Genomic DNA, 11,015 nt, shown 5'->3' on the forward strand with positions numbered 1-11,015 from the left:
AGCGTACAATATATCAATCTCTTCGTCTCACTACGAAGTACCCGAATCAACTTCGACCCGACCTAAATCAGAAGTGGACCCCACTGATAATTGTACCACAAAATAGCCACTTAATATGTCATTTTAAGCTATTTTTTCCAACAAATGTTAGGATCAAGCGTTTATTACTACGTCAAAAGTTATAATTGATAGTAAAGATGCAACTTTATTTCTTTATAGACGACCGCCATCACATTTTCGAGAGACCAAATATTGGACTTGGCCTTTCACCGACCTCCGCCTAACAATCTCTTAGCCGCTAGCTAATTGATGAACTTGATCCTTTACTGTTCTTCGCTCAACACAAAATGAACACTTAATACATTCATCGTACAATATATGAATAATTTCGATAATGATTTTTCTTTCTTTCTTTCGGCATGTGGCAGTTAAAATGTTTTTCCAAGTAACGTGTAACGACCATTTAGGTGTGTTTTGGTGGTCACACTTGTTCCCTTTTTTGACTAGAAAATTGTAACAGAAGTGGAAGAATATTGAGATTATTGAAAAGTTCAAATCATCCAATACATGCATCGTTATATTCACATAATTTGAATGTTAGACTTATCCTAATTATACATACTGCGCATGCATTCTTTTCATATCGTCTAGAAGGTCTACTTATAATCATCCATTATAAGGTTTGAAAAGACTTGTTGGTGATCGATAACAATTCACTTTTTTTTTTTCTTTTTTTTTTTTTTTTGTCTTTTTGAGTATTATTATATCAAAATTTTTAAAATTTTGTAATTTGATATTAAATATTTGTATCCTATAATTATTATAGATTTTGATATTGTCCAGATAGTGTCAAGTTGTACATGGCGCAACTATGTAGATATGTTTGGTTATAGGAGGATTCTCAGCATTAATATTCAATATTACTAGGCATACCTACATAAATATTACACTATTCCATGCTCGTTGATTTTTATAAAATGAGTTATTTTATAATGAGTTAATTAAATAAAATCAAATAAAATATTCAAAATTTGATATAAAATTTTTGCTCATGTTACATATATAGTCAATGAAAAGTAATTTTAGCTCAATGACACCTATTATATGTGACTCTCTCAAATGGGAGGTTCGTACATCAATAGGTTGAGAAAGTATGCATGAACAAATACTACATTATAATAAAGTCAGCAGGACATTAAAAAAAAAAATGAATGAAATGTATTAAATTGGCCACCACGTTATACCCTTTTTGGTCAACTTTGTCAAATATTTTTTTCTACCGACATTTTAATAACTTCGATTTAATTTCATTCAATTTAACACATGCATTAAAAATTGGAATTAATTTCATTTTTTTTATTATAGATTTATAGTTGTCAAACTACTTTTAGTCTTCTTTTTTTTTTTTTTCAAAACATCTTTCTTTGGTCCTAGCAATCTAGCATTATTGTGATGTGAATATTTTTTGTCCTATGTCAATAAAATCATTTAAATGACATTAAATAGAAGGGCATTTTGGTCTATTCAGTTCCAAGTGTTAATCTTTTTTTTTTTGTCCAAGATTTATGTGTCATTCCACTTTTAGTTTTTGTTTTCAAAACATTTATGTTGCCCCTAGCATTATTGTGACATAACCATTTTTTTTCATCTGTCAACAAATATGTTTAAATGACATTAAAAATAATGTTATTAACGACGACTCAAAATCCTTCTTTTTTCTTCTTTGTAATAAATTTGTTATCAATACATAAGTCTACTGTAAATTATTTTTTAAAAAAAATGCAATTCAAAAAACCACAAGTCTACTTCATGGCAAACCAGCCTTAAGTTTAGTACATAAGTCTACTTCATTCAAATCCAAAAGCAATTACCATGAAGAAAAAAGGGAGGATCTTGAGTAGTTATTAACGTCATTTATAATGTCATTTAAACATATTTATTGACGAATGATCAAAAAATGATCATGCCACAATAATGTTATGATCAACAGGGATGTTTTAAAAAAAAAAAATAAAGACTAAAAATGGAATGACATATATAAATTTAGACCCAAAAAAAAAACAAAAAAAAAACAAAAAAAAAAATTCATACTTCTTTTAGTACAATGGAAGTACTTAATACACATAAAACTAAATAGATCAAAATGTCATTGTATTTAACGTCATTTCAGTATCATAAAATATTGAAAAATAATGTATGCAATTAATCTCTCAATTATATGGCAATATGGCATAATGGATTCAACCTCTTAGTTGTTGACACATCCACTTCAGTCGTTAGATATTTACATTGAATTGTTTATTTTAGTCTTCAAAATAATGAGTATTCTACATTGAAATTAGAGTGAGATCAAATACTAGCAGAAAATATTCGTACTCAAAGAGATCATGCATTGTATCCCTCCATTGCATTTTATGTGTCAGGTTAATTAACGAAACTTAACTTAAGTTATTTACAATTTATTTGTAATATTTAATTTGATGTTAATATATAAAGATAACATGCATTCAAATATATATATATATATATATATATATATATATATATATATATATATATATAACATATTTGGAAACTATATAAAAACACTATCAAACCCGAGGACTAAAATAAAAGATAACGCATTAATTTTTTAAAAATTGTTCGAGAAAATAGAGCTGGTTTGTAAAATTGGACAGAGAATTTAATACCTAAGGCCCAAGGACTATAACCACTGTAGAGAGTAGACATTAAATAATAATAATAATAATAATAATAATAATAATAATAATAATAATAATTATTATTATTATTATTATTATTATTATTATTATTATTATTATTATTATTATTATTATTATTATTATTATTATTATTATACGAGCTAATTTTATTTTTGGTCCCAGATATTATATATATATATATATATATATATATATATATATATATATATATATATATATATATATATATATATATATATACTAATAAGAGCCCAAGAGAGTTAGGCCTATAATAGGTAGAAAAAATGGCGGTCAAATTTTTTAATCAAATGAATGGCTCAGATTGATCAGATTTTAATTTTTTTCTAAAGATTTCCTAATTTATCCTTAATGAATATAATTATCCGTTAACTTTTCCGTTAAATATTATCTTTTCCGTTAACTTCTGTTAGTTTACCGTTAACTTACTCATTGATTTCAATAAGAAATTAAAGGTCTAAAGTTCGAACCCCATCCCTATCAAAGTTGGCATAATTAGTACTCTATTTTACTCTTATTAAATTAAATAATAATTTAATAGCTAGAACAAAAAATAATACATATGCATTTCTTTAATTTAGAATTATGTGTCTACAATGTCTTTATTCAAAAAAAAAATATTCATTATTAATAAATTAAATAAGAGATATAATTTCATTAGTTATATTGTCTTTATTTTTTTCAATAAAAAAACTCTTTACATTCAAATTCTTCAATTGATTATATTCGCTACATTGTCCCTACAATATCTTTATTAAAAAAATTATTCATTATTAATAAATTAATTAAGATAAATAATTTTATTAGTTATATTGTCTTTATATTTCACCAATGTAAAAATTCTTTACATTCAAATTCATCAATTGATTATATTCACTACATTGTTTATTATTTTTTTTGTGCACTATTTTTTAATTAAATATCAAAGTTATAATACAAAATAATGCTATATATTTATTTACCAAGTATTTTATTAATACCATAAAAAGTTAAAAAATTATAATTAATAAAGCCAATCATATTATTAACTACTTGGGCGATTTGTTGACAAAGAGAGTATTCAAATCACACAACAAATTGAAGTGAGAATTACCTCGCAATGTCTTTGTTTGACAATTAGCAGTTAGCAGTTCGCGTTAGCGGATTTGACCAGCGAATTATATCAACGGTTGGTAAAAAAATATTTGAAAAAAATAGCTGGTTAGATTAACATGTAAAAAGACATAAGGGTATAATAATAATAATAATAATAATTTTTTTTTTTTGGTGGAAACCACACATTGTGGTCCGGGTCTTTCTCTGTCCGTTTAACAGTCCAGGTCCACCCAATTCGCTCCGAGAGGCACAGAAGCTGGCCCAAAGGGAATCGTCACTTATGGGAATCGAACCCGGGTTATCCCAAAATTCTCCCCCACAAAGAGAGCTCATTTGCCACTTGAGCTACCCTGTTGGGTTGTAATAATAATAATAATAACAATAATAATAATAATAATAATAATAATAATAATAATAATAATAATAATAATAATAATAATAATAATATTATTATTATTATTATTATTATTATTATTATTATTATTATTATTATTAGTTTAATATATATAATTAAGTCAATCATATTAACTACTTGGACGATTTATTAACAAAAAGAGTATTCAAATCACACTACAAATTGAAGTCGGAAAATACCTCGCGATGTCCTTGTTTGGCAATCAGCAGTAAGCTCTTCAATATTAGTATACATTTAATATTTTATGCCATAATTTTTATTTGCTCTCCATTATGTCCCTATTTGATTTCAACCATATCCTATACAATTATTTTATTGACAATTATAATCAATCTTGACTATATTATATTGCATTTGTAAACTTAGAATTGCTTATTTAAATAGGCAAATTCAACATTCAAATATCTATGCATGAACACTTCCAATATAATCTTAATTGCCTTGATATACCTTAAAGTACTTATTTTAAATAAAAAAAATATTGGGCATTATCCCAATCGCGCAATGCGCGTAAAAAACTAGTTATTATTATACGAGCTAATTTTATTTTTGGTCCCAGATATATGGGTGGTAGTCAATTTTTAGTCTTTTTTTATTAGAGCATCACATGTGGTCCTAGTATTATTGTACCATGATCATTTTTTGTCCTCAGTCAATAAAATTGTTAAATGACATTAAATACAATGGCGTTTTGGTCACATTTTTTTTACAAAGTGAGTTGACCCGTTATATATATATATATATATATATATATATATATATATATATATATATATATATATATATATATATATATATATATATATATATGTGGAAAAATCCCTATTTAAAGATCGAATGTCATGGTATTTAAGAGAATTTGAACGATTTTGTTGATAAAGGACAAAAACGATTATGTCACAATAATACTTGGATCAAATGAGAATGTTTTGAAAAAAAAAACGAAAAGTAAAATGACGGTCAATAAATCTAGGACCAAAATGAAATTAAATAATAATAATAATAATAATAATAATAATAATAATAATAATAATAATGCACCAATAATCAAGTAATTGAGCCATTTGCACTTATATATAATTGAGAGAATAAAAATATCATTTTTTAAAAAAATGAGAGGAAAAAAAAAAAAAAGGAGAGAAATGCCAAATTATGGAATAGAAAGTCTAAAACAAGAACATGTATTGTATTGTATTGTAGAGTATCATTATTATTCATATGATTGATATATGAATGCATTGAAGTTGACTTGTTTGACACAGTGATTGAAGACATGATAAATGAATGATAAAGTGGGGCCCAATGTGGAAATTCTAAAACTTGAAATTTGAAAATTCAACTTTAAGTTAATGCTCCACTTCACCTCCTGTCCAGTTCAGCCACGTTGCCAAAACTACTACCTAGCTAATTCAGGTTTTATATTTTTAGCGTCATCAATGCGTCAATTATGCGTCATTAAAACATTCTTTTGTTTTTTTTAATGATGAAAATAGGTTTAGCGTAGACTTTTAGTTGTCCACGCACTGCACACCCCAAATCTTTGTCCCTTTGATTGCGGGAAAAGTTAGATATGTTGAGCATATAATATAACACAATTCAACTATCAGTTTAAACTTTTAGTTGAAATGAAGCACATGCTTTAATTTGGTATTACAGTGATTTGAATTTTCGTGTCATCTATAAAAATAAAAAAATAAAAAAAAAACTATGATCCATGTGTTGCTTGGAGCACACACGTGAGGGGCGTGTTGAACATATAACATAAATATAAATGTGCAATCCAACTATCAGCTTAGTCTTTTAGTTGAGGTGGAACCCATGCTTCAATTAGATAGACCAATTCTCCAGTTTTAAAACCACAATTTTTTTCGTCTTAGCCTATTAAGACATCCCCATCAATAGTTTTTGAGTGGTTTTTTAGGAAGACAAGCTTATGTGGAGGAGAGGAGAGGAGAGAGAGTAAATAAATGAGAGTTGATCGGGGATGAGCTTGTTTTTGTCAGTCTATAGGCCCTATCAAGATAGAAATAAAGTCACGCTGTCTCGCGTGAGGCGCAAATCTCGCGTCCAGTGGCGCGTAAATCTTTTTCTTCTTTTTTTTAATTTTTATTTTTTTCAAACTTTTATTTATTTATTTATTTTTCCCTTCTCTCCTTTTTTTCATTTTTTAGTCACACATACAAAAACTCTTCAAAAACTACAACTATTAGAGATGTTCTTACCAAACTTATTTGAAACACCATTTTTCAACATCTATTACGAAACTTATATTAAAAATATAAGCAAATTAAACTCCGAATTTCACGATTCTTGTCTAATAAAAGATGACCATAAATTTCCATCCACTTCTAACCAAGTGAGGCTTCCCTAAAAAAAAGTTACGAAAATAAAATTTTTAAAACAAATATTTGGAGAGTAATTTAAATTTTTCTAGGAACACTACAATAGATAATTATATATCAATGACTATATGGTCAAGCCGGATTTTAGGTTGTGCAAGCTGGGCTACCGCACAGGGGCCCCTAATTTTAGAGGGTCCCCAAATTTTATAGGGTCCAATATTTAATTTTTACCTAGCTAGTTTTGAAATAAAAACTAAAAGTTTTCAATTGAACTTAAGAGGCTTCATGGAAGAATGGTAGGAATATGTGTTTATTGTATTTCAATTTTAATTTAGAGGTTAGAGGTTCAAAACTAACTTTGAACATCTCTTGCATTGTTTTTCTTTCGTTTTTAGTATTTACCTTTTCTTTTCTCAATAGGAGGTCTTGTGCCGTGGTTAATCACAGCGAGCGGCTCTCTGGCCATTGGCCGGCTTGGAGACATCAGAGGAAGACCATCATCTCCACTTCTTGCAATGAAGAAAGACTTGTTGTAATCTTTTTGCATTGTGAGTTTGCGCACACTATAATAATAATAATAATAATAATAATAATAATAATAATAATAATAATAATAATAATAATAATATATTATTATTATTATTATTATTGTAATTTATTCCATAATATGTTTTTTTTTCCTTTGCGCACAGCAATATTTTATCACCTTATTATGAGAAAAAAATACGGTATTGATTACAAAGATTGTGCTTTTGGTAGGGCCTCATTTATTTACCAGAACGGGCCCACAAAAATCTAAAAATCGCCCCTGATATGGTTTTAGTCCAACATGGTCAGATAAAATTTCTTTCTTATAATACTTTTTTACCATACTTTTAGTCATTTCTATTGAGTACTACCCGACTATATATGTCTTGTGGTCAAGCGACATAACTGTGACTTTCCTAAATAGGAGGTCACCCACAAATACACACCCATATGGCCATATATATATGCATACACCCACACACAATTCAACACATACATTTATTATATGAAAATTGTGTGTATATATATCCCAAGTACGTATACAATCCATCCATTCATAGAAGATTTCTAAAATTTCATTTCTTAACCTGCACAAAAATTCAAATTTAATTTCAATAAGTTTAACGTGTATTTTTTTTTTGGTACATCAGAAGCCTTTCAAGGAGAGCATTATCTAACCCTTAAGTTAGGTATGTTGCTCGAATCAGCCCGAAGAGTATCATTAAGATCCGCTGGAGCCGAGTCTAGCATGAGAATTCCACAAGCAACGTTTTGTCCAAAATTCGCGAGCCAGTTAACGCGTATAAATATGTGTGTAATATCATTATTTAGTTAAATTGTATCGTTGAAGAATAAGCCATAACTGGATCTTGACTTCTTGAATTACTTTTTATTTAGTCAAATTTTGATTTTCTTAATTTTATCTTATATTTCATTCATTCTAATTTCAATACTTGTTTTTATTTAGATATACCTTAATCAATTGATCGATTGGAAACACATTACTACATTTGATTGATACAAGTAGATTTGTTTATGGAAGAATTGACTAACAACTAGCTATAGTTCTCCACATTTGAGTTAATTATATATATAGATGTCACAATGAAGAGAACATATAATTATTTTATTGAAAGATTAAAAGAAGATCGTTTTTGCTGAAAGAGTATTATGTTGGCAATGATATTGATATATGGAGTTCTAAGTGGTGTCATGTTGGCGTGTCAAATAAGTAAAGTTACATAGTAACGTAATTACTTTCAACTTATTAATTGTCTTAATTTGGTTGCTAAAATTGTATATTTCATACAAGTAGAATGACATATTTGGCCTTATTCATAAAATAAAATATGAATTGACATAGCTACCTAAGATTATGTTTACTTGTCAAGTTAACGTAACAATTGGTATAAACAATATTAGTAACTGTGGTGTCAATCACAACTGGTCAGATGATTGACTTGTTAACCACAATTTTTGTATTATGGATGACACGTGTGGTTTCAAAGCGGCGACATGTGGAATGTTAGCCTGCGATCTTGTTTCGCTATCGCAGAAACTCTTGCATGTAAGGAGGCCCTTTCTTGGATCAAAGACAAAGAACTACGTAATGTTTGGGTCGAAATGGACTATCAATCCTGTCCGAGTCCTAGCAGAAAGTCCCCACCTCGCTCTTACTTAGGCTTAGCCATTAGAGATTGCATTAATTTAGTATCGATTAATGTTTGATTGTTTTCGTTAATAGATCGACAAAACGGCTTGTTCATGAACTAGCTAAGGTCACTGGCACTTTGGCTAGCCCCATTGTCAGGGAGTTGGTTCCCCTAATGTGTATGAAATATCTTCTTTGTTAATGCATTTTCATGGTTGGTTTTCAATATATATATATATATATATATATATATATATATATATATATATATATATATATATATATATATATATCATTTTTGTAATTAATAAAATTAAAATTAATTTATATATACAAAAATATTAATTAACGCACGTCACTTTTAATTTATAATAATTGATATTTTTACTATTTCATATTAAAAATATATGTATATTTTGTGGATGTAATATATTTATTGTATGAATTGAAGTAAATAAAAGAAAAGAAAAATCAATGATTATATACTCGATGGAATGCCTAATCTACCTTCCTCCTCTCATGTCTGGTTGGAAAAATCCAAAACCCAAAATCCAAGAAAGGCGCACTTCCAAAACCTCACGACTGTCCACTGTGTGTCCGGCGATCCGCCGACACATAGCGGCGCGTGAGGTCTCGATGGCCTCTAAGTTCTCCGGTGGCCCCACCTTCTCGCTCCGGAGTTGAGCCGTTTCAAGCCCGTCTACCTCCGATGCTGGAAAACCATGTGAAGCCTAACACTTCCGCTAGCCCATACAACAAACATTTCTAAAAATGAACAAATTGTATTCCCTAGGTAAGATTGCATAGCAATTGTTATACCGTGTAACATGTCCACCTTATATTATGGACTTGATCTAAAAATTATGTGTCCACAGTTAATATATGATTATGAGTCTATAAATAATTTTTTTTTTTTTTTGAGAAAGTGTCTATAAATAAGTTAATTGCATATTATATGCATATAATTAACATATTATGTGTCTGCAATTAACATATTATGTGCCTTCTATTTATTTACAGACACATAATCTGTTAACGGTAGACACATAATATGCTAGCTGCAGACACATAATCAATGTCATTTTGGATCAGAAACCATAATGCAAGGTGAACCCTAATCCATGGTATAATTTTCCAGCGCCAATTGTTATATCGTGGACCCTGATCCTATGTGACGTTGTTTTGAACTTTAATTTTAACGGAGACGGTTTGTTTTTCAGTTCGCGTTACAGAGTTTTTTTTTTTTTTTTTTTTTTTTTTTTACTGTAAAGCATGTTTCCGTGCATTGTGTTATGCGTTTCTGTGCATTATATTACAAAATTCTGTACATTAAGCATAATGATTCTGTACATAAAATTGATTAGTAGTTGTATAACAAAAAAAAAACACGTTTTATGTCTTATTTTACGAATTTTCCTTATATTATGCAATTATGTGTCTATATGACATTAATTATTTATATAAATCAGATATGAAAATAAGTAAAATAGAAAATATGTGTATGTATCTCGTGTTATGCGTTTCTATACATCATGTTACGCAATTCTGTACCTTAAGCATAAGAATTCTGTACATGAAATTGATTAGTAGTTGTATAACACAAAACATATTGTATGTATTATTTTATGAATTTATATCTTATAGTATACAATTATGTGCCTATATATATGATATTAATTATTTACATAAATTAGATATGAGAATAAGTAAAATAGAAAACATGTATATATATCTCGTGTTATGCGTTTCTGTATATTATAATGGAGCAAATTTCAATTAACACATAATTTCCCTCTCACCTCATAAACTTTTTAATTGAATAATAAAATTATATACTAACTCTGTTTATTAAGGGTGAAATTAACAAGCACAAATAAATTGAAATATATTAACCTATAAGACTAAATTTAAAGGGAATATAATTCCATGCAACTCTCAAGTTCCCATGCATATTTACTACTTTTACCCTTTTAATACTAATTATTATGAAATATATAAATTTTATTTTAGCTTATTATACGTATCATATTTAATTATTTTTGTAATTATATATTTTATTACATTATGTTAACTTATAAGTAATTTTGTTTCTCAAATTCAAATTCTTATTTAATTATTTTTTAATCATGTACTTATATATATGTTACCAATGTTTTATTTATTTATTTTAATTTAAAATTTATTGAAATACATGAAAATATACTAAAAATATTAAATATTAAAAAAACTATTATAACATAAAA

The sequence above is a fragment of the Ipomoea nil genome, unplaced genomic scaffold, assembly GCF_001879475.1.
Source record: "Ipomoea nil cultivar Tokyo-kokei standard unplaced genomic scaffold, Asagao_1.1 scaffold3171, whole genome shotgun sequence".
Classification (NCBI taxonomy): domain Eukaryota; kingdom Viridiplantae; phylum Streptophyta; class Magnoliopsida; order Solanales; family Convolvulaceae; genus Ipomoea; species Ipomoea nil.